At 36.8% G+C, this 26,339-nt stretch overlaps 1 long non-coding RNA gene across 1 annotated transcript in view; it reads right to left on the reverse strand.

Moving 5' to 3' along the window:
* The window catches only part of LOC147915112 (uncharacterized), a 36,463-nt gene extending 12,987 nt beyond the window's left edge, over nucleotides 1-23,476 (reverse strand). The window contains exon 1 of the long non-coding RNA XR_015554378.1: nucleotides 23,364-23,476. This is a non-coding gene — a long non-coding RNA (uncharacterized LOC147915112). The remainder of the gene's footprint in view (nucleotides 1-23,363) is intronic.
* Between the last annotated feature and the right edge of the window lie 2,863 nt (nucleotides 23,477-26,339).

Below are 26,339 nucleotides of genomic sequence, written 5' to 3' on the forward strand. Positions count from 1 at the left end.
AGAGGAAGATGGGCACGGGTGTTAGCCCAGGGCCAACCTTCCTCAGCAAAGAGAAGAGGATTGGCATCGGATGTTAGTTCAGGGCTAATCTTCCTCAGAAAAAAGAAGAAAAAAGGGTAGTACTTAGCATGTTGTGACACTGTGAGTTAAGTGCACAAGTTTGCAGAGTAACTGAGAATGTTCCATAGGAATGCTGACTCATCCACACAGCAAAGTACTTTATATTAAAATTACATTGTTTTAAAAAGTGAATCAAAAGTTTAACTTTCTTTTAGAGTTCAGCAAACTGTGTCTTTCACAAAACTTTTCTGATGTCTTCAATCAAAACAAATAAAACAAAAGAACAGGAAAAAAGAACTCAACTAAGTAGGAATAGGAGGGAACTTCCCCTGCTGATAAGGGTTATCTATGGAAAACTCACAGCTAACATCATGTTTAATGGTGAATGACTGAATACTTTCTCCTAACATTGTGATCAAGACAAGGATGCCTTTCACCACTTCTATTCAACTTTGCATTGGTGGTTCTAGCCAAGGAAATTATGCAACTAAAAGAAATAAAAGGCATTCAGATTGGAAAAGTAGAAGTAAAACAATCTCGTCTTGCAAATGGCATAATCTTGTATATAGAAAATCCTAAGGAACACACACACACACACATACACACACAATTAGAACTAATAATGAGGCCAGCCAAGTTGAAGAATACAGGATTAATACACAAATATCAACTTCTATATTCTAGCAAGAAACAATCTGAAAATAAAATTAATGGAACAATTTCATTTACAATGGCATTAAAAATAATAAAATTCTTAGAATAAATTTAACAAAACTATTCTGAAAACTATAATACACTGTTGAAAGAAATTAAAGAGGACCAAAGTCAATGGAAAGACATACCATGTTCATGGATAGGAAGACAATATTGTTAAGATGGCAATACTTCTCAAATTAATCTATAGACTCAACACAATTTCTATCAAAATATCAGCTAACATTTTGCAGAAAGTGACAAGCTGATCCTAAAATGAAAGCACAAGGGACCACAAATGCCCAAAACAATCTTGGAAAAGAAGAACAAATTTGGAGGAGTCAGACTTCTTAATTTCAAAACTTATGACAAAGCTACAGTAATCAAGACTGTGTGGTACTGGCATAAGGGTAGATATATTGACCAATGGAAAAGAATTAAGAGTCTAGAAATATCCTTAAATTTGTGCTCAATTGATTTTCAACAAGGGTGCTTAGCCATTCAATGGGAAAAGAATAATCTTTTCAACAAATGGTGCTGAGACAACTGGATATCCACATGCAAAAGAATGAAGTTGACTTTACCTCAGACCATATACAAAAATTAACTCAAAATAGATCCAATACTTAAATGTAAGAGCCAAAAATGTATAACTCTTAGAAGGCATACGATTAAATCTTCCTGACTTGGATTAGGCAGTGGTTTCTTAGATGTGACCCAAAAGTCATAAGTGACAAAAAGAAAAGTGAGATAAATTGGACTTCACCAAAATTAAAAACTTTTGTGTTTCAAAAGACCCCATCAAGAAAATAAAAAGACAATCCACAGAACAGATGAAGATATTTACAAATCATATATCTGATAAGAGACCTGTATCCAAAATATATAAAGAACACTTAAAACTCAACAATAAAAAAAAGATAACCCAATTAAAAAATGTGTGAAGGATTTAGACATTTCTTCAAAGAAGATATAAAAGTGATTAATAAGCATTTGAAAAGATGTTCAACATCATTAGTCATTAGAGAAATGCAAATAAACCCCACAATGAGATACCACTTTACACTCCCTGGGATGACTATCATCATAAAGATGGACAATAACAAGTGTTGGTGAGGATATGGAGAAACTGGAACCCTCCTACATTGGTGATGGGATTGCAAAATGTTGTAACAGTTTAGAGTTCCCTGAAAAAGTTAAACATGGAGTTACCACATGACCTACTGATTCCACACTTAGTTATGTAACCAAGAGAACTGGAAACATATATCCACTCAAAAACTTGTACAAAAATGTTCATAGCAGCATTATTCACAATAGTCAAAAAGAGGAAAGAACTGTCCATAAACTGATGAAGTCACACACAAAATGTAGTATATCCATACAATAGAATATTATTCAGCCATCAAAAGAAATGAAGTACTGATACATGCTGCAACATGGATCAAACTTGAAAACATGCTAAGTGAAAGAAGTCCTACACAAAAGGCCCCATATAGTATGGTTCCATTTATATGAAAAGTCCCGAATAAGCAATTCCATAGAGACAGAAAGTTAGTGGTTTCCAGCAACTGGGAGCAGGGGAGAAGGGGGTGTGACTGCTAATGGGTACAGGTCCTTTTTTCGGGATTATGAAATTGCTCTGGAATTAGATAATGTTGGACGTACAACATTCTAAATATATGAAAAACTAGTGAATTGCGTACTTTAAAAGAGTGAAATTTATGGCGTGTGAATTATACCTTAATAAAGTTATTATTTTTAAAAAAAGGAACTGAAAGGAAGAAATGATAGGAGGAAAGAATCCTATCCTGATCCGGACATTATATAAGTATTGGACAGAGTAATTTTTAAATGAGGATTCTTCAGATATCCGAGAGTAATGTACACTTCCTTTATAGTTGTGGTAGAGACTGCTGGCTGTTCAGCAAACTCATTTCTTTTCATTTTTGGACAAAGAACTAACTTGTTATTTGTGACCATGTGAGTGAGTCCTGATCAGTTATGGAAAGGAAAGTATTAACACGCACATCTCCCCAGCCTGGGCCAGGTAAACCCCTCTTGCAAGATCCTCATAGTCTTTCCCATTCATCAGCTTAATATAGACAAGCAAGAAGAAAGCCAAGGCCTGAAGATGGCACAGATACGAGGAAGAGACTGGCTTAATAAGACGCTTACTAGAGGAGAACCTCTCAGACAATCATTAACTTCTATTTTGGTATTTAAATAAGTAAGAAACAAACTTTTATCATCTTCTGTCTCTAAGATGTTGGGGTTGATCTCTTACTCCAGAGAGGTGTTTTTTTTTTTTTAACTATAAAACTATTCTTGCTAGGTAGATTCCAAAATTAGTAAACCAATTACGAGAAAATCAAAAACATCAGAAGCATCACATGGGGTTAATTATTTTGCTTCAGGTAACAGTTTGTATTCCAGAAAAAAAATGAAACTGACTCTGAATAGTCATAAAAGTGTCACCTAGTATTCACTACACAAACAAAAACAAATAGTTGAACATTTAGATGTGTTTAGAATTTAAACTTCTTGGAAAAAACTTTTCAAACAAAATTTCTTACATGCAATAATTAGTAGTAAAATGAACTTTTCTGTCACTCTAATTTCCTGAATAGGAGAAATTGTACAAACCCTAACGTGAAAATAGTTTAAGCCAGTTTTACAATTTGTTTCTTCCTCAATTATTTGTTCCCTCAAAATTTACAGACTTTATGTTTAGTTCCATAAGTTCGATCTATAAAAAGCAAAGACAAATTGCTATAACTATTTCCTTCATACAGACCATTTTCAAAATTACCATTCAATATTTTAATTACTTAAAATTACTCTGAAATTATTCTTCAAAAATAAAATGCATTATTGTAATAGAAAATCATACTTCAGATTTGAAAAGGGAAATTTCACTCAGAGATTACTGTGGTTTATATTTGATTTATTTGAGTACGAAGCTGTTAGTTCAAATTCTCCATCATATATTATAAAAGTTGAGGTCCATTTGCCTAATTCTGCTCACCTGTTTTGGATGGCTATCATGAAGGTATAGGGTAATATTTTGCAATCCCAAATAAGAATACATCGTTTTAAGGATGAATAAAGAAACTTGACGTGGCCATTTCAATGCAGCTTTATTGATTTAATTGATACTTTAAAAAATAGCCACATGAAAAACAAAAAGGGTTTTTTTGTTTTTAATAATTAAAATGCGTATTCGTCAAAATTCCCTGATCTGCATCTTATCAGTGGCTCCTCCCTTAAACCCTAGGTGTCAAGATTGAGACTTGAGTATTGATTTAGAGTTGTGTTCAGCGGTGGACTGAGGGTCAGGAATGGGATAAAGAGGATATTTACTCCTACTACTTGGTAATAAAAATGGCAAAAGTATAATGGCCCAAACACACCCATTAGGAAGCTCTATTTTTCAAACATATCCCAAAACAGACTACTTTCACCGCCTCCACCAAACTATTCTCGATCTAATTTCCATAATTTCTTGCCTGAACTACTGTAAAAGCATCTTAATTGTCTTACTTCAATCTTAGCACCTACAGGAAGTCAACATGAAGGATCCTTTGAAAACATAAATTAATTCCAGTTTCTCTAATACGCAAAGTTTCCACTGGCCTTCCATAAACCTTTTATAAGTCCAAACCCTGACTCCGGGGCTTTAATGATTCCATGATAGGGCCACTGGCTATAACTCGGACTGCATCCCCTATGGCTCTTTTCCTTCTTTGATCTATGAAAGTCCCACTGGCCTCCTCACTGTTTCGTTTCTTTTCCTTTTTGACTTGCTTTATTGAAGCACACGTTACACACCACAAAATCTACCTATTTTAAGCGTATATTTTGATGAGTTGTAGTAAATTTATACCATTGTGCGACTATCAATGTAACCTAGTCTTAGAACAATTTCTTCATTGCAAAAAAGTTATCTTGTGCCCATTTGCAGTCAATTCCTACTCTCATCCACAGTTCCATAAGACCACTGATTTACTTTCTGTGTCTATAGCTCTGCCATTTCTGGCAATTGAATAGAAATAGAATCATGCAATATATCGCCTTTCGTATCTAGCTTCTTTCAATTAGCACAATGTTTTTGAGGCCTATCTATGTTGCAGCTCGTAATGGTAGATCTTTCCTTTTTATTGCTGACAGTAGTCCTTTCCTTTTTATTACCCATTTTATAGGTATACTACATTTTGTGTTTCCATTCACCACTTTGTGAATTTTCTTTGAGTTTTGACTCTTACAAATAATGCTGCTATGATCATTAATGTCCAAATCTTGTGTGGACATAGGTTTGCACTTTTCTTTATTAGATAACTAGGAATGAAATTATTGGGTCTTATGATAAGTGTGCGTTTAACTTTTTGAGAAACTGTCTTCCACAGTAACTGTACCATTTTACATTCCCACCAGCAGTGTAGGAGGGTCCAGTTTCTCCACAGTCTAGCAACACTTGGTATCGTTGGTCGTTTTTATTACAACTATCCTGGTGAGACGGTATGTTACCTCATTATAATTTGCATTTCTCTAATGACTAATTATACTTAAAACCTTTTTTTTTTTTTTTTTTGTGAGGAGGACTAGCCCTGAGCTAACATCTGATGCCAATCCTCCCCTTTTTTCTTGAGGAAGACTGGCCCTGGGCTAACATCCATGCCCATCTTCCTCTACTTTATATGGGACGCCGCCACAGCATGGCTTAACAAGTGATGCGTCGGTGCGTGCCCGGGATCCGAACCTGCGAACCCCGGGCCGCAGCAGCGGAGCGCCCGCACTTAACCACTTGCACCACCAGGCCGGCCCCTACTTAAAACCTTTTTATGTGTTCAGTTACTATTCCTATATCTTCTTTAGGGAAGTGTCTCAAATCTTTTGCCCATTTTTAAAAAATTGAGTTGTCTTATTAACTTATAACTAACTGTTCTTTGTATATTTTGGATATATGTCCTTTACAAGATAAAGGATTTGCAATTATTTTCTTTTCTCTAAAAGCTTTTCTCTAAAAAGCTTCTCTTTTTATTTTTTTACATTTTATTAATTGTATTTTTTATTTTGATGAAGTCTTAACTCCTTTTTGAACAAAGCAAATACACTTTAAATTCTTTACTCCTTTTTTTGCTAAGAATGTTCCGTTCCTAGCTCTCACTCCCTCATTTCCATCAGGTCTCAGGTCAAATGTTACCATCTCAGAAAGTTCTTTGGCTTACATCCCTTCTTGGTGGTCATTAGTACTGTTCAAAAAGTATAGTTAGGTCTGCCCACTTCCCGGCTACCCTGTGGTTGGGTGGGCCGTGAGATTAGTTCTAGGCAATGAATTATAAGTGGAAGAGAGATGTGTCACACTTCCTTCTGGATTAAGCTCCTCTAGGATTCTCTTTTCACTTTAGCACAATGACCAGCAACATGCAAGGTGGTGCCTGATTCTTCAGCCTGCGTCACTGAATGATTTCAATAAAGCAGAGGCTGTTGCCACCCCACGATGTACACATAACATGAGTGGGAAACCTATGCTTTTAAAGCCACTAAATTCTGGAGGTTTATTTGTTACCGCAATATATGCTGATTGGTACACCTTGCCAAAGAACTTTCCCATGGAAATTCTCTATCCACTTACCTAGCTTTTTCTTTATGGCATTTGGTACCTGATATGTGTCTGCCTTGCCCACTAGCACATGTGGTGGGGATGTAGTTTGTTTCACTGTTATATCCCCAGCTCCTAGAACTGAGCCTTGGACAAAATAGGTACTTACAGAATATTTGTTAAATGAATGAATGTGGCTCCACATCAAGAGAGTTGTGCTAAACTGGGCATATCAAAATATAGAATATTCTTTAAAACAGCATCTGACAATGTTGTCAGGTTTTGTTTTGTTCTAGCTATTTATTAAAAGCAGCAAATTTCTAACGTACTTATAATTGGATTTCCATTGCGAAAAGTTCCTATCTTTGATAAAACTCATAAATAAAACACTAAATTAATTGAGAATTATTTAATTTCTCTAAGACTACTACTCTATACACTGTATATACTGCTCATTAAGCAGAGAACTTGGGCCTATGCTTTCAAATGTAGATACATGCTAGTCCTGCATTATCTTTTAATCACCTCTCACTAAGGAATTATGTCCTTAGCTAGATATGGCAAGACACGTTATCTTACCTTGCCTTCTCAGCATCTTTTCTTTCTTTATCTTGGTTCCTCACGGTCTGCTGATTCCCATCTGTGTCCCACGTTAGTGTGTGGGAAATTGATCATGTCAACTATTCTTTTTCCTTTCGTTATGAATGGGTGTCTTGACTGGGCTAGAGAAGGAACTTGAAAGTTGCTGTTCTACAGGGTTAGGACCCCAGTCCTATGTCTCCTCCTTCACTAGGCACCCAGGACACTCCCTTCTCAGGGACTGTGCACTTTTTGCACACTCCGCACGGAATATTCTCCTCCCAGATGTCTTGGCCCACATCTTCATTTTCTTCATATCTCAGCTCAAATGTGCCCTTCATATGCAAGCTATTCCTGATCATTCTATGTATAACTAAAAATCGTCCTCACTCCTAGAATGACCTATTATCCCACTTCCTTGTCTTATTTATCTGTTTAGCACTGTTGTCTGACATGTTGTTTTTTACTTTTTGTTTATTTTATCATCACTGTGAAGACAAAGCTATATGAGTTCACAAATTTTTGTTTCTTTTTGTTTAACTCTTGTATTCTCTGTGCCCACATCACTGCCTGGCACATAGTGAACAATGAATAAATAGGTCGAATGGATGAATTGATTTATCCAAATAAGGGCTGAGTCATTTTCTGAAGGAGTAAGCAGAGGAGATTGGGACTGAAGGCTTTCCACAACGATGTCTAGACATAAATGACATATAGACACATAGACAAATACGTTCACTAGACTGGGATACCTGGACAGAGGACCAATTGTAGGGTGTACTGAGAGCAAATTCATTATAAGGAGGGATACAGAGACAAGGCCCAAGGCCTGAGAACATGGTTCAGTGCCAAAGACAGATTAGCCACGAATGGTGCTCCTGCCCCGGTGTGAAATCCACCCGCTCTTGGGCAAAGAGGTAGAGCTGCTGTGTTGATAGAGTTGTTGAGAGACCTGCACCCCACTTACATCGGTAACACTTGGAGCACTGATGAAACTTTGCCTTGGGAATTGAAGCCTTCCGCTCACTTCATTAGAGCAATTATGAGCAAGTCAGGCCACGTGTCTTCCTGTCACAACTAGTGACAGTGACAGGTGGCTGAATTTAAGCTCTACCGGTACCAGCTCTCAAAGGATGCAGCAGATTTATACCCCACTACCACTTGGGTTTGAGCTCATAAAGGCAAGAGTATTATGGCTTGGAGCTGCACTCCTGTGAAAATGAGATTACAGAGTACACACCCTGTGAAAGTGCCTGAAAAAAATTCATCATTGACCACAGGCATGTGGAGGCCTGAGTAATCTTCTGTGCAAGCCCTCAAGGAAGAGTAACAGAGAAGGCAGGTTTCTTACCCACTTCTCAGCAGCACCAATACAAATATATGTGACTGAAGCATACCACTCGGCTTCTGGTTCCACTGGCACCGGGCATGGTTTATTTCAAGTTATACCCATATGTATAAGGTAAGGATGTAAGTGGTAATATTGGTAAACTTGATGGCAGCAACATCCTAGCTGTGGAAATGCTAGGGACTACTGGCACAATTATCCACGCTTGACAGCATTGAACAACAATCAGAACAGAACTCTGGGCACTTGGAATTCCTGAAATTACTCGGGGTAGGGGAGGAACTCTAGAAAAATGTCAGTATTCCTTCAATCACGGAGAATATGGCAAAGCACTTTTTATATTTGGGAACCAAAAATGTAGCCACCAACTTGTGAAGACAGACACTTGAAACACAGTAGAAATCACAGTAAGTTCTCAGGAAACTGTGCTTTAAATGTTTATAGTTTATATTTTAAACTTAGAGTTTTATCAACTGAATTCCTATAACCTGGCTGCTACCAACACTAACTTTCCACTGCCCACATACAGGCCATGTAGAATCTTGGGGAAGTGTGCTCTTCAATTTAGTACTGGAAAATATATGTTGCATATGTCTGTTTTCTTAAGAATGACTGCAAAGTGTTGCCTGCTGTGGTAGGGGGCTTTAAAAGTACCCTGGAGTTTTTGGTTGGAAAACTAAAGCTTCGAGGCAAGTAACATTACTTAGTCTTCCTCATTGAACAGAAATTATTAGTGTCATAGTTTCTATGTCACACACTATTAAACAATCCCACTACATGTAACAGTCCTCAATTTGTTTTCTGGTTAATCATTTAATTCTCACTATGTTTGTTATGCTAGCATGGAAGAATGGAAAGTAATATTATTACGACCTCATCCCTGAATATGGATTTATCTGCGTGCTGAACATGACATCACCATTACTAGCAATTATGCCAATAGAAAGCTACGTATATTCAACTTATGGTTGCCTTTTTATGGGTACTCCACCTTGAACATAATCTGGAGTGAATTTTAACCATTTGATCAGCCTTTATTGTTTCTAGGGATACAGAGTTTATTTTCTTATTTCTTGCTACTCTATTCCTATCTGTATAAACTCCAGCCTCTTGAAAGTTAGGCCAGGAGTAAACTTGAAGTTATTTGGCACTGGAATGGGACTCAAGTGTAGACAACAGAAGACCTCAAGTTCAAATGGTTAGGTAAATCCAAAGGTTATTCCAAGAAATCTAGAGTCTAAAATGCCAGAGGGAGATACCTGTAGTCACCAAATCAGAGAAAATGGAATCCAGGATTCATATTCATAGAACTGAACCTCTGTAATCAGTGAGATATGTTATGTAAGAGGTTGGGAGAAAATGGTGAAGACTAGAGGTCATTCAACAAAACGCTAGGACCTCATCTAACCTGCAGCTTTCACTTAAAGGTAAGTTTGGATATGGTGATAAATGGATTAGCCTGATTTAAAAGCCAGATGCAAAGTAACATTGACATTCATAAAGTTAGATATCTTTAGATAAGTATTTGATGCAGTAGCATCAAAATGTGAACAGATTTGTTTTAATCATTGAAAATGTAAGCAAACAATCATTCTTGATCACCTTGGCATCATCTCTAAAAGTGAAAAGAATAATAGGCCAGGTATGGGAAGATATTAGGAAATATATTGAGAATTGTTTTCATCTCAAAAATGGAGAGGGAATGTCTGTTCACTCACTTTTTCATTTATTCAACAAATATTTTTGAATGTCTATCATTGTCAAACAGAGGCATCTGTTACATACTTTGTTTGACACTGTTTTTATTAAACTGAAAGCTTATGGTTTGATTTTAAACCCAACTTAACCCAGACTTTTAAAAAGGAAGAAAACAAATGTGAGAAAATAAACTATATCAAAATACCAGGTATCCACTTCCTTCTATTTCTTCGAAAAATGCCCGCTAATTTATTTTTTGAAATAGAGAAAATGATTAAGATAGTATTCAGAGCCTCATTCCGTTTAACATGTGCTAAGGAAAATTTTACCATCGCCTGAATGGCAACGACCAACCCTTCCTCAATACCTGCACGTCTGTGTTCGTGCGCATGCGCCTTATCATGAAGCATGATCTGAGGTAGAATAGACACGGATTTGGATTTAGGAAATTGCATGAGAAAAAGCTGAGACTGATTGCAAGATGGAAAGGGAAGTAGGGCAAAAGAGAAGAGAGGAGAGAAACAACTAAAGCTGGGTGAGCTGAGGTCATAAACGGCTTTTTGGGGAGTGGATTAGAGAGCCTGACACATACAGGGAGAGGGACAAAAATTTTGCAAAGTTTTTCCAGAAACGCAAATAAAGAGTAAACATACTTTTACTGCTTCGAGTTGCCTCTTCGATGTGATTTCATTAAGAGATTGGGCTACTGGTGTGTACAGCAATTACCTGTACAGGTAAGGTTGAAGACAACCTTAGAAAGAAAGGAATGCGACTCGGGCATTTTAAAAAGATCACGGAATGTATTTCGATGTTTTGCATTCTACATTCTTTTTTCCGTACTGAAGTGAATAATCAAGAATTAATGTTTTGTACCTGTCCTACACTACTACACTTTTACAAAAGAAATGTTTCTAAGTGATTAGACAATGTAAGCATCTGCAGACTGTAATACATTTTGATAGAGAGATGTCAATTTAACTAGAAAAGCATAAAAACTCTTGTCTAGTTTTTTAATTCATTTTGCTTTTAATCCTTCCATGAAAAAGAATTTTAAATGGAGAGAGTTTAATGTATTTAAAGTATTTGAGTGTCTTTAGGTTTAAAAATACATATACATAATTTTTTTCCAAAGTAACTAAATTATTCTGCTCTAAAGGAAGAGTCAGTCAAGAGGCTAAAATAATGATCCTGTTGACTTCACATAATTAAAAATAACCGTATTCTAGATCCTGACATATACTTAGTTCCATTCGAAGTATCACCTAAAACCTTATCCCCAGCTGTTGTCATTCTACCGAATTAGACTCTGTTTACTCCCACAGAATGTTCACCATGTTGATAATGAGAAGTGCAGGGGACATGGCAAAAGTGAAGAATGAGTGCCACAGTTCACACCACACTTTAAAAATATAAATACTGAGGTGCAGCCAGCATGAGAAGTCACCAAATGCTAGCACTCGGGAGTACTTAAATTGGCACTTGAATGTGACATTAGCCCTCCTCTGTGATTTCAGTTCCACAGGACGATTACAGGAGGAGGGAACTGCTCGGCAAGCTGCATGGTTGCTTTCATCCCGGGCATTTCATAATAACCCATTATAGTGAATCCACAGTGAAGAGTCACAAGACATGCACAGCGGCTGCTTCTTCAACCTTAGAAGCTCCACTTTTTAAAATTTTTCCTCATTAGAGATGATGGAATTATGTCTTTATCGAACATCACAAAACTGATTGTGTGGTTTGGATTGATAAAATAACAACCAATTTCTTGCCAAATGTTTCCACTCTCAAGGTTTCAAGTGAAGCATATTTTCAAAAGAGAGAAAGGCCCCATCTGTGGTTCTGATTCATTTAGTGTTAACTCATCTAAATGTTAAATTATGGGACACATTTGTTGTTCAGGAAATCTGCTGTCTCTTTATTTCTTACAATCATGACTATTTACTTTTGCCTATATAAAGCTAATTTTAATTCCATACTGATAGCTACAGAAGATATTCAATGTTACATTTAGTGCTTAAAAAAAGATCTGAATCTGATAGTTCATACTTGGGTCAATTACGACAAAGGAATTTGTTAACTCTCAAGTTTTTGAAACACTATCATGGAATTATAAGAGTTGTTATTTTTTGCTGGGTATTTTTCCCTCAAGAGTATGTAGATTATTGAATAGAATCAATGAGGTAAAAGATGAGTCTGTAATCTTCAGTCAGTGATCTTGATTACCAGGTCTTCTTTGAAAGGGTTCAAAAATAATATGTTGCCAATGGATATATTGTGTCACCTAATTCATAAATGTGACAGTATTGTTTAGTCACATACTTTCCCAGTAAATTGCAGCATGGGTATAAAGAAAAAAAAATCTAGGTAGATACACACCAAAATGTTAATAGGGATTGTTTCCAGATTTCTTATCTTTGCTTTCTCTATTGTTTCTCTTTTGTTTGTTTATTTGTTTCTAAACTGAAGATGTATAACATAAATAATAAATTAAAGTTAAAACTCTTCTAGTCATCTACACAATAAAATAGCCTAAGAGAAACTAGTTGAAAGATATTGATATACACTTTTGAAAACAGGAAACAAGTAAATACATAGTAAAATTCCTCACATTTTCCATCTGCTGACAACATTTTAACAGCCTGGTAAATGAAGAAATGTAAAATGCTTCAAGTTTACTTGAAAATCACAAAATAAGAATCGGAAAATAATTATGTGAGGCATATATCATATTTGTAGGTATTGGATATTGTAAGTTTGGTTTTTATACAATCCAAACTTTCCTATGTTACGACTCGCACCCCTCTGCCTTCTGCACACAGAATTCAGAATTTTATGCCAGCAGACAAAAGAACATTTCAGGATTTAGCATTTTTGCATTTTGCTGTATTATTTTTAAGAGAACATAAAACAATAACAGAAAAAAATGTGCTGTGCTAGTGCTAAAAGGTATGTCTTTTAAACTTAATATAATTGAGATAATGATTGCAATCATCAGATATGCCAAATGTGAAAATCATTAGGTATGAAAAAACTTCAGACAGTCATAAGACTTAAGCTTGTCAAATGTGGATTTAAGTGTGAATTAAAAGAACAAAATTAAAGCATAGGTATGAAAGCCTGGATATATCATCAAAGATCCTAAGAGGTGAGGTATAATTAAGGAAATTATATTTTTAGTCATCTCAGTAAGGAATCTTCTTTGTATAACATGTAAATATATTTTCTGATTTATATTCAAATCTCCCTTACATTTGCAAATAGGCTCATGGAAATTTTGCTGTATTGAATGTGATGAGCATTAAATTATCCCACCACTGTCTTGCAAGTTAGATATTATTTTCTCAGTTTCACAAATGAAGAAACTTTGGAGACTTGCTCAAGGTACACAGCAATAGGCAGAATGATGAGTCAAATCCTTGTCTTTCTAATTCCAAGTAGGCTTTTTCCATTGCACCATTCTTTCTTTCAAACAAAAAGCATGATTTAAGATCCAAATTTCAAGATTCTAACCAATCTCAAGAAGAATCAATGACATTAGGAGTGAACACACAGAATGTTAAATAGGAAGAAATCATGGAAGTTATCTAACCCATATATCACGTTTTGTGACTAAAGAATTAAAAGATCAAAAGGTATGAAGGATAGGCTAACACCTTTTGACTGTCAATCTGATCCTTAAATAGCTTCTGCTAGGATTTTCACCAGCACGAAGGTGCTAGTGGAACGAGATGTACTTTCAAGTCTTCATTTCTTTCTCTTTTACTTGCTTCCATCCTTTGCGTCCAGAGAACCCAGCATCTGTCGCCAATTAGGCTCATCAGCACTCTGCCGTGGGATCCCTGCTGATCCACTCACTTTTGTTAGCCGATCAGCAGGGGCCTATGGCTGCTTGGAATGGCATTTTAACCTCTGCCCTGCCAGGGTCCACTCGGGACCCATTCATCCCGCTGCAGTGATCTGAGACTAAGCATGTGTGCACATCAAGGTTCTGATGCCATGGTAACCGGTGGGTGACAAAATCGTTAAGAACACAGAATAGTAGTTGGAACTTCTGCACATTTTCATGACCGCCAGCTGAGAGATGCAAATATTGTTTTCCAAACACTACTTACAACTATTAGGAGTCATCAGGATGTAGCATTTCAGATGGAGATGGAAAAGACCTTTTAGTCTGTAGTTTTATGAATCCTTGAGTAATAATCCTTCGTATGTGTTTTGATTTTTGTTAACAAGTGCCCTGCACAACATTTAGACATTCTCATGTAATGATATTTAGGTTTGTATGTTATGGGATAAATATATTCCAATTTGTTCTCCGTGTGTTCATATAGCACATGATAAACTGTATATATATTTGGAAATATTTTTTAAAAAGTTCACATAACTTTCTTCAAGTCAATTCTAGGTCATTTAACTAGCCTATGGACATTGAATCTATTGCTTTTGAAATAGACATGAAAGGAAGTAAAACATTGACTAAATGTTATCCAATCAAATAGAGGCAAAATTATAATTAATATTGGCATTTTCAATGTAATAATTTTTTAAATTATCTTTTTCCTCATAATTCTATCTTAAACATTCATTGTGAGGCACAACCTTGATCTGGGTTATAATGTGGTATGTACTCAATATGGCCATGTAAACAAATACTCAGTATCTAAATATTTACATAAATATATATGAATATTCATCTAAATTGTTATTTAGATTGAATACATTCATACATATAAAATAATTTTTTATAATATTGTTTTTTCCAGCTTTATTGAGGTATAATTGACAAAATTATGTATATTTAACATGTGCAAGGTGATGGTTTGATATATGTAGAAATTATGAAATGATTATCACAGTCAAGCTAATTAACACATCCATCACCTCACATAGTTATCATTTTTTTTCTTTTTGGTGTGGTGAGAACACTTAAGATCTACTCTCAGCAAATTTCAAATATACAATATAGTATTATTTATTATAGTCACTATGCTATATATTAGGTCCCCTGAACTTATTCATCTTATAGGTAAAAGTTTGTACTCTTTGACCAAACTTTTCTCATTTTCCCTAATGTTTAGCCCTTAGTAACCACTCTTCTATTCTCCGGTTCTATGTTTGACATTTTTAGATTCCAAATATAAGCGACATTATACAGTATTTGTCTTTCTCTGTCTGGCTTATTTCCTTAGCAAAATGTCCTCCAGGTTCATCCATGTTATCACAAATGGCAAGATTTCTTTTTATGGCTGAATAATATTCCATTATATATATATATATATATCACTCTTTTCAATCCATTCATTCATTGATGGACACTTAGGTTGATTCCATATCTTGGCTATTATGAATAACGCTTCAATGAACACAGGGGTGCAGATATGTCTTTAAGGTAGTGATTTCATTTCCTTTGGATATATACCCAGAAGTGGAAGTTCTGGATCACATGGTAGTTCTATTTTTAATTTTTTGAGGAAACTCCGTACTGTTTTCCATAGTGGCTGCACCGATTTACACTTCCACCCACAGCGCACAAGTGTTCCATTTTCTCCGTATCCTTGCTAGTATTTGTTGTCTCTTGTCTTTTTGATAATAGCCATTCTAACAGGTGTAAGGTGATATCTCACTGTGGTTTTCATTTGCATTTCCCTGATGATTAGTGATGTTGGGCACCTTTTCATGTACTTATTGGCCATTTGTATGTCTTCTTTGAGAAAATGTCTATTCGGGTCCTTTGCCCATTTTTTAATCGGGTTTTTTTTTTTTTTTTTTTTGCTGCTGAGTTGTATGAGTTCCTTATATATTTTGCATATTAACCCTTTATCAGATATATGGTTTGCAAATATTTTCTCCCATTCCATACATTGCCTTTTCATTTTGTTGATTATTTATTTCGCTGTGTAGAAGCCTTTTACTTTGATTTAGTCCCATCTGTTTATTTTTGCTTTTGTGCCATGTTCAAAAACTTATTGCCAAGACCAATGTCAAGGAGCTTTTTCCCTGTTTTCTTTATAATATTTTAATAAACAAAATAAAAGTTTTCGAAGATGAAGCCAAATGTAGAGCAAGATACATTTTTTAAATCCTGCTAGCTTTCAGAAGTATTCTGTTCACGGCATTCTCATCTGAGAAGGAGAAGTGGCACATTAGAGATTCTCTTAACACCTTTTAAAACAATATCCAAAGAGCTCCCTGTAAGCTCTCTCAAATCTTTTTGGAATGAAGCAGATAATGAATAAGTATATGAATATAATATTTGACATGATTGTCAGATTAATTTGATATATAGCCATTTCTAAGAGGAAAATCAAAGGATAAAATTCCATTTATGCTGAAGAAAATATTTATTATCAAAAACTAAATGTAGCCTCAAAATAATCACTGACAGGAAAAATAAAGCTTGCTAAAGCCATGCTAAAACTATATTAACTTTGTTAAATATTTGCCATTGTCTAAATGGATAACGTAACCACCAAAAATATACTGGTGGACCCATCAATATTTTGTTCTGTGAAAAGTAAATATCCTAGAGGCCCATAATCGTGAGTTTTTAATGGTTTAAGGCACTTTGGTAAGCCCTGAATTTAAATTCTCACATCTGCACTGACTAATTGTTTAAAAGTTTGGGATAAAATATACACTTCTGAGAAAATTTTGGTCTTGTTTTTGGGAACATCTATTGCCCACACCTATGCATATTTTAGATGGTCTTCTCATCATAACATAAACCAATGTTGTCATTTTAATATCAAGTTCTTACAATAAATGATCACTCTTTAACCAATTTCTCTTTAGGCCAGTGCCAAAGAATTCGACAGTGCAATGACTGACGTTCACCACATGCTCTCTCTGATATTTGAGAGGGTTCATCTAAAAGATATGTTAAATTTCCATTTCTCTAGGCCAGAGCTATATGCCTATATTATTACATCTGGTCTGTATTATCTTGTTCCTTAACCCCCAGTTATGCCTTCACAGTTAAGATGTAAAGCTATGTCTTCAGCTTTATTCATTCTATTTCACTAGAAATATCCATTTAAAGTGTTTATATCTTTTGCAATCCAGCTGTCAAAGATATTTGGATATTAAATTTTGTTATAGTTATTGTAGAACCAGCCATATGATTGATTTCTCTTGAAACTTAGTATTAGGAAAAATTCCATCTTTGCAAATGAAATTGTACCTCTTTATTATACAAGAACTATATGTAGCTTGTGTGTGTGTGTAGTGTGTGTGTGTTTTATTTTGGCTACCAGAATTTTGAAATTACTCAAAGAATCTCCAAAATACTCCAGACTACTCAATGAATATAACTAATGATTCTGGGTTACTGGTACAATGATCTTTCTTCCCTTTCTAGGTCCCTAACATTTCTAGGCCTACTAATCCTTTGAGAATATGATCAAAGTTATGAAAACTCTCCCTAGATTGATGAGCACATACGCATAAAATTGAATGTAAACTTTCAGGGATTTCAAGGATCCTAACTAGGAATACTAGGGTAAGAGCTCCTCTTTTAAAGGATTTCTGATCTGCACTCTTCATAGTACTGGTTTTTTATCTTGTAAAGTTATTTAGCACTACTTAGTGGAAAACAAGGCATAAATTATAAATTAAAATACTTTCAACATTAATAAAATAAACAGGAATATTAATATATCAATAAAATCAATAATAAAATAAATAATATGAATAACTTATTAAGGTCTCATTAATCTCAAACAACATTAATAAATTAGCCTCATTTATACTATTTTCCCCTTCTTTTTGTTACGAGTGGCAATGATAGGGCAAAGAAATAAACAGATGCCCAAGGTTTTGTATAACACATCCTAAATATCCACATTATGTCTCTTCACACTCCTTATTCAACGCAAACCTGATTTCAAGCTGCAGAACCCTGGTAATGCCACACAATTGGCCCTGGATTTCTTGATTGTTCACCGTGTGCCTTGATGTGGACAGACCCTAAGAATCATTTCCCAGGGCCCACACTTAGAAAACCAATGCTTGTTTATAAACTGAAAATTAGATGTGGACAAAAACCTCCTTGAAATCATCATCCTGGTTCATAGTGTGCTTTGTTATTCCGTCCAATGCATTGAAATGCTCTAAAGTCACAGGTATTTATTACACCCTCTGCTTCACAACTGGAAGTGTTGTGGCAAGTGGTAATTTTTTTTTTTTTAAGTAGCTCCTTGATTTAAATATTCCATATAGAGTCCAATTCACATTTTTAGGGAACACCTGAAAAAAATACAATTTGCCATTTTGGATTTAAGAAAAGAAGAAAAATAAAAATTCAATGAGAAAAAAAACAAAAAACAAAAAAGACCACCCATGCCATCCATAACATTTGCAATACAGTAAGCACAAAATAGCTTCTTGAAACATCATTCACATATTAAATTTCTCCCTTATTCATCTCTGCATATCCAACACAAAGAAAATAAAGCAAACCTTTTTATAACTCTCTCTCTTATTCACATTTTTCTATCACCATATTTTGGATAGTTAATATTCATATTCTTGACTATTACCTTAAACATTGTGAAGTCATTCCACAGTAGAGCCTGATCCCCCAATGGAGGTGCTCCTGTCTCTCGCTCACCGTTAGTTTCCTAAGGCTGCTGTAACAAATCTTCATAAACTTAGAGATTCAAAACAGCGGAAATTCATTCTCTCACAGTTCTGGAGGCCAGGATTACATTTACAAAGACCTTTATTCCAAATAAAGTCACATTCCTTATTCCACAATAAGTTTCTGGGTGGACATGAATTTTGGGGAGATAATACTTAACCCACTATGCCCACCTTAGAAATTGCCTCTAAAATATGATTTAGCATCACCCGTTCTTTTTCCTTCTGGTGCTGTTGCTGCCTCTATCAGACACTGCTGTAATAGTTAACTTTTAAAATAGTCTTTTGGGGTCCGGCCCGGTGGCACAAGCAGTTAAGTGCACGCGCTCCGCTATGGTGGCCCGGGGTTCGCCGGTTCGGATTCCGGGCGCGCACCGTCGCACAGCTTGGCAAGCTATGCTGTGGCGGCGTCCCATGAAGATGGGCATGGATGTTAGCCCAGGGCCAGTCTTCCTCAGCAAAACAAAAGAGGAGGATTGGCAGATGTTAGCACAGGGCTGATCTCCTCACAACTAAAATAAATAAAAAATAAAATAGCCTTTGGTTTTTACTTCAAAATCCTTTACAATGCTATTTTTAAAAAGGCATTCATTCTTTTTTTTACCAAAGCAATAAATGTTCATTGTAGGAAATTTGAAAAATATGGAAAACCACAAAGGAGAAAATAAAAACAACTCGTAGTCTCAGAGCTAAAGATTCTTAGTATATTGAAGAAAATGCTTTTGATAGTTTGTGCAAACACCCATATGCATTTCTCACAAGTTAGAAATCATACTGGGCATATTTTCACATGATAATTTACATTATACTAAATAGCATTCTATTTTACAAAGAGAATATGTAGTTTTCTTATGTCATAATTAGAGACTATAAATCCTAACAGGCTGTAAGCAATCTGGCAGTAACCTTCCTTAAGGGAGCTGACTGCTAAGGCAAGGATACTCCGGGAGAAAAGTTTCTTTGAGGCATACCATCTGAGTGCAGGAGATGAGAAGCATCACAGAAAGTTAGTCAAGGAGTCTATCGCCCGTGTAAAGGATGCACTATGGGAGTCTCTAATAAGGGGGCTCTCAGAAGAGTCAACAAATATATCTCGCAAGATATATGGGCACCTGCCACACAAAAGTGTCCACTGCAGGATTCCAACACCACCAATATTGCCTTTTCCCACTAACACTCCTATTCCTTCTCCGTCCTGGAGGAGTCAGAAGCAGTCCAGCAAGAGTGGATAAAGTGAACCGATAATACCCCTTTCACCATTCTGAGTGGGAGGGTGGGAAAGGCTAAGTGGAATTGGTGAGAGTAGTAAAAGGTTTGACTTATATAGGACTAGATTTTTATCACAGATAAATGAGATGGTTTTAGCTCTGCAATTGATCATGAAGTACTGAGACTGCAAGGGATTTTGCTAAAGGATAGAAAAGGAGGCTACAACAGAAGCTATCAAGAGCGTTAGGAAAGGAGATATTCTTAATTGTATCCTTCCAATTTCACCTTGTTTAAAGAACAGTTAAAAGAATAGTTGCATTTTCATTTATGCCTCTTCATACTTTCAATTGAATCATGGAATCGATATGCCAAACTCCAGAGAGTCCTGTTCAGATTTTTAACTTTTTTTTTACTTTTAGAGATTTTGTTTCTAAAATTTCTTGATAAAGAATTAAATCTACAACATAGTAATAATAATTACCATTAAATAGTTATGCTTCTTACTTCTTCTTCTCTTACATCATGCTCCTACTTAGTTTGGGTTCGAACTTTTAAAACATTCTCCATTCTTTAGAACAAGGTTCATTGCTGTAAATGTTCCATCACCAAACTTATGTGTTATACTTTTTCTGATTGCTGGTTTATATAAGCTTACTATTAAAAAAAAAGTGAACACAAAATATGGAAACATTTTCCAGACTAGATTTAACTCATTTTTCAACTAATTTTGTGCTAACTCTGATCATTGTACAGATTTTCATGGATTGAGAGGTGAATCAACTCCTACCCTCAGAAGTTTATAATCTAATAAGAGAAGATAATATATAAACTACACGTAATAGAGAGATGGAACTGAGCAATGGACAGGAAAACAAAGTTGCATGAGAGAGAACAGGGAAAGCAATTAATTTTGATGAGGGCCATCTGGGACCTTCAAGAAGATGAGGTAGTTGTGTTCAGAGACTATTAAAGTTGATTTTTGAGGCTATCTAGATAAATGACCTATGACTTGATAGATAATGATTCTTACATTCTAACACTGTGATTCAGAGACATCCTGGAAATTATAATTTTTTTAATTTTGAATTTACATGTAATCCCTCATATATAGCACATTTCCTTCAGAGGTGTCCCATGTACATCATCTGCTCATTCTTTGTTTGGTTAAACTTTTATGTTTCGTGAGACATCATCAGTTTTGATATTTAGCTTGAGCCCAACTTAGTAGACAGAATAAACTTTTCCTGCAATGTAACTTGGCAAAATAAATAATTTTTACATAGTTTCATTTGGAGAAATGACACAGAGTGTACATTATGCCCAAAGCAATGAAGATAAACCCTCTGTGTGTCTCTGTGTTCTCAGGGGGTATTAAGGATGCCAACGCTATTTTTAAGGACATGTATAACTAACTGCCTTTGAATATAGTTCAGAAACTCTAAAGATTTTAGTCTACTAAGAAATACTGTTCTCACTCACAAAAACTGGTAAACTTCCTGACAGAGGAGAATTTTTATTGGTGGGGAATGTTGAAATGTTAAAAATGTGATCTCAATATGGTGCCATTTTTCACCTTTGAAATTTCATTCCAAAGAGTGACAGTTTTTAGAAGGTACCTCTACCCCACTGTCAAAGGTCAAGTTTTCTTAAAATAAGTAACATATTCCATTAGATAAATCTGAGTTTATAAAGCACATAAATTAGGAGGTGATTATTCACACTACAAATGATTCACTGCAGGGTTCCTTTAAGACTCTACCAGCAATTTTAAGTTAATTGTTTACAGTTCATTAACTACTTCATAGACAGACTAGAGGGAATAGAGAGGCTTAATGCTAAAAAAAATTCTGAAGATCAACCAGAAATAATAAAGCACAAAATATTTTTTGAACTGGAAGGGACCTAAAGGATCAGGAAAAAACTTTTTGTTTTTGGAGATGAGGAGCTAAGAGAAGGTGAGTTGCCCTACGTCATGGAGCTAGTTACCTAAATAGGCAAAGCAAAAACTCAGCCTTTCCAATCGACAGTCTAAAAGTCCATCCATTGCACCAAAACCAGCTAGATATGGCTCAGTTTGCAAAAATGTGATAACAAAGAGATTTTTTGTAAGATATCTATTCCAGAGCGAAGATTCATTTCACTTACTTCCAACTATAAATAGAGAATTATCAATTTTATCACATACTTTGTCAGATCAAAATCTAGTGGAGCACAAGGGATGCACAAATGTCATTTGACTGTTTAGCACTGAAATACTTCTTTCAAAATAATAAACATTAAAATTAGTTGGGAAATAAAGAGACAGTCTAAGGGATACAATACACCATTCTCTGACTGACCCCTTGTGTTGCAGGTTCCATCCTCCAGGAAACAAACCTGAGACTGACTTTAGTGTTTAGAATATTTTAGGGAGTACCCTGGAAATCAGCTCCTGTGGAAGAGTGGAGGAGGAATCAAGATCAGGCTGAGAAGGAAGTCAGTCTACAATACAGGCAGGCCAAGAACCTCAACCGAGCACAAAAGAGCTCTGGGATTAAAATTGCCCATCAGAGTTAGGCCAAAATAGTGGAATTATCTTTGCCCCCTCCCGTCAGTGGATGTGGGCCACCCTGGAAAGGGCATGACCTTGGGCAGAGAAGCTTTTTCATCTTTAAACCAAGGCCAATCATGCTTACCTCAAAGAATTACCTAGCCCATAAATGCTTAGTCCATAAAAGATGGTCAATTAATAGTATCTTTCAGGGGTTTACTGATTATTTTCTTAATGGATGAGATCGAGTTTTTCTTACTTTATATGTGACAAAAGTTTCTTCCTAATATTCAGTTCTTGGGTGAAATGTTACAGACTCATGTGGCCTAGAGTGGCTTGGATTGCAATTATCAAAATGATCCTAAAATCTTCAAATTAACATCTTCAGAACTAAGATCCTAAGATCTTCAGAAATGCAAGGTCTTAATAATATCAATAGGTATTTTAGGTATTGATTACTACTGATAAGTATTTCAATATATAAAACATTATAGGCGGGCGGAGTCAAGATGGCGGCGTAGGCAGACTCTGAACTCACCTCCTCCCGCGGACACAGCCAATTTACAACTACTCGTGGAAAAATTACCCCTGAGACAGAACTGAAAACTGGATGAGAGGAACTCCTGCAACAACGGACAATCCTAACTGGGGTAGAAGAGGCAGAGACCCCCTTCCGGAGAGGAAAACGCCGCCTTCACAAGCCGCCAGCTTCACGGCCGCCGGGAGCAGCTCACAGGTGCACAGCCTCCCTGGAGGCGCGGGGCCCTGAGCCGGGGAGCGCCCCCGCTGTGGGCATTTTGTGGACCCAGCACAATCGAGACCAGCAGCATAATATCTGACTTTGCCTGCTACTAAAACACTGGGTAGCACCCCCAGAAAACCCGGTTCACAAAGAAACTAAAACTGGCTCTTAAAGGGCCCGCGCACAAACTCACCCGTTCCAGAAAGCATCCTAAAATCACCAGAAAGAAAGGTGCACAGTGCTTCGGTGACAAGAGACTCACCTAATAGGCCCTGAGTGCATCTCGGTGAGGGGTGAGACCTCTCCAGGGACTGGGACATTGGCGGCGGCCATTGTTGTGGCCTGGTGTGAGCGTGCTGACACAGACGCCATTGGAGTTCTCCCTGAGACCTGCTAGCCCAGGGTCTGCTCCACCCGCTAGAGCACCGATTTAATCCAGCTCAGCCAGGGCAGGCAGCCCACCCTAGAGACTAGCCCCACCCAACAACAAGCCCTCTGGCAACGTGTGGGCCTGCATAGATTGGTGACTGGATTCTCTGCAGCCTGGCAACTGAGCTGACTTGAGCTGGGCAGGGTGTGCACAAGGAGCGGGTGGAGAGTGTGGGGCGGTGGCAGAGTGTGTGGGGCTCCCGCCGTGGAGAGACTGGGTCCACTTGGGGAGGTCGGGCGCCACACGGGCAGGACTGTGTTGACTGTGTGTGTGGACCTGTGGGCGGCAGGGCTTCTCAGCCACAGAAGACTTGTACTTCTCAAAGACCCACATAGGAGGTTTGCTCCACCTTCCAAAACCTGAAACAATTGGGTGCTCCTGTGCCTGAGGCCAGCCCCACCCAGCTGCAATCCTCAGAGAGCTGACAAGAGACCTAATAGGCTAGAGGCTTACAGCAATTGTAAGGCCCTGAGCCTAACAACCTGCCAGGGTGGGGGCCTACTCACTTAAAAGAAATACTGCAACACAAATGTGGTATTAGAACTTGCAGCCAACTGTGCTGGGGCTCCCCACAGCTGATAAAGAGACTGAAGGGCCCACAACAACTACAAGCAGCTGAGCATTACAACAGCTGGCCAGGAGCATAACTCAGCCTCCCTGGGCGCCTACAGGGAGAGCAAACAGGCCACAGCAGAAGGATACACGTAGCCCACATAGGGGTCACCCCTGGAACATTGAGAACTGAGGGAAGCACACTGGAAGCCTCCTAAGCCATCACTTACATAAGGTCACCTATCCAAGAGCAGGAGACATAGCTGACCTACCTAATACGTAGACACAAGCACAGGGAAAGAGGCAAAATGAAGAGGCAAAAGAATACATTCCAAGTAAGGGAACAGGACAAAACCCCAGAAAAGGAACTTAGTGAAACAGAAATGCGCAACCTACCCGACAGAGAGTCCAAACTAAGAGTGTTAAGGATGCTCACTGATCTGGGGAGACGAATAGATGGACTCAGTGAGAATGTCAACAAAGAAATGGAAGATATAAAAAAGAACCAATCAGAAATGAAGAATACAATACTGGAAATGAAAAACTCATTAGAGGGACTCAAAAGCAGAGTAGAGGATACAGAAGAACGGATCTGTGAGCTGGAAGAAAGACTAGAAGAAATTACCCAAGGTGAACAGGTAAAAGAGAAAAGAATTAAAAAGAGTGAGGACAGTCTAAGGGACCTCTGGGACAACATCAAGCGCACTAACATCTGTGTTATAGGTGTCCCGGAAGGAGAAGAGCGAGACAAGGGGGCAGAGAATCTATTTCAAGAAATAATAGATGAAAACTTCCCTAACCTAAGGAAGGAAACAGACATCCAGGTACAGGAGGCACAGAGAACCCCAAACAAGATAAACCCAAAGAGGCCCACACCAAGACACATCATAATCAAAATGTCCAGAATTAAAGATAAAGAGAGAATCCTAAAAGCCGCAAGAGAATGTCAAGTTACATACAAAGGAAACCCCATAAGGCTATCAGCTGACTTCTCAGCAGAAACCTTACAGGCTAGAAGAGAATGGCATGATATATTTAAAGTGCTAAAAGGAAAAAACTTACAGCCAAGAATACTCTACCCAGCAAGGTTATCGTTCAAAATGGAAGGAGAGATCAAAATTTTCCCAGATAAGCAAAAATTAAAGGAGTTTGTCACCAAGAAACCAGTGTTACAAGAAATGTTAAAGGGACTGATTTAAGGGGAAAAGAGAAGACCACAAATAGGAAAAATTATCTATTTCCACGATTAGAACGTAATGGATACAAATGCACAAAAAAGAGGTTGGATATGATATCAAAAACATAAAAGGAGGGAGGAGGGTAGTTAAGGAGTACAGCTTTCAGACAGAGGTCAAACTAAAGTGACCATCAATTCTGTATAGAAGAAGTAAGGAACAGAGAAGGACTACTAAAACACTGAGGAAAAAAAAAAAAAAAGTTAAAAATGGCAGTAAGTACATACTTATCAATAGCTACTTTAAATGTCAATGGACTAAATGCTCCAATTAAAAGGCATAGGGTGGCTGACTGGATAAAAAAACAAGACCCATATATATGCTGCATACAAGAGACACACTTCAGACCTAAAGACACTCACAAACTGAAAGTGAAGGGATGGAAAAAGATACTCCACGCAAATGGCAATGAAAAGAAAGCTGGGGTAGCAGTGCTCATATCAGACAAAAGAGACTTTAAAACAAAAACTGTAAAACGAGACAAAGAAGGGCATTACATAATGATCAAGGGAACAATCCAACAAGAGGATATAACACTTGTAAATATCTACGCACCCAATGTAGGTGCACCTAAATATATAAAGCAATTATTAACAGACATAAAAACAGAAATAGACAGTAACACAATAATAGTAGGGGACTTTAACACTCCACTTACACCAACGGATAGATCATCCAAACAGAAGATCAATAAGGAAACATTGACCTTAAACGACACACTAGAACAGATGGACCTAGTAGATATATACAGAGCATTCCATCCAAAAACCGAAGCATACACGTTCTTTTCAAATGCACATGGAACGTTCTCCAGGATTGATCACATATTAGGCCACAAAACAAGTCTCCATAAATTTAAGAAGATTGAAATAATACCAAGCATCTTTTCTGACCACAACGGTATGAAACTAGAAATCAACTATAGGAAGAAAATCAGAAAAGCCACAAATACATGGAGATTAAACAAAATGCTACTGAACAACGACTGGGTTAATGAAGAAATCAAAGAAGAAATCAAAAA

Source organism: Ceratotherium simum, chromosome 15 (assembly GCF_057802395.1).
Source record: "Ceratotherium simum simum isolate JZ-2026a chromosome 15, ASM5780239v1, whole genome shotgun sequence".
Taxonomy (NCBI): domain Eukaryota; kingdom Metazoa; phylum Chordata; class Mammalia; order Perissodactyla; family Rhinocerotidae; genus Ceratotherium; species Ceratotherium simum.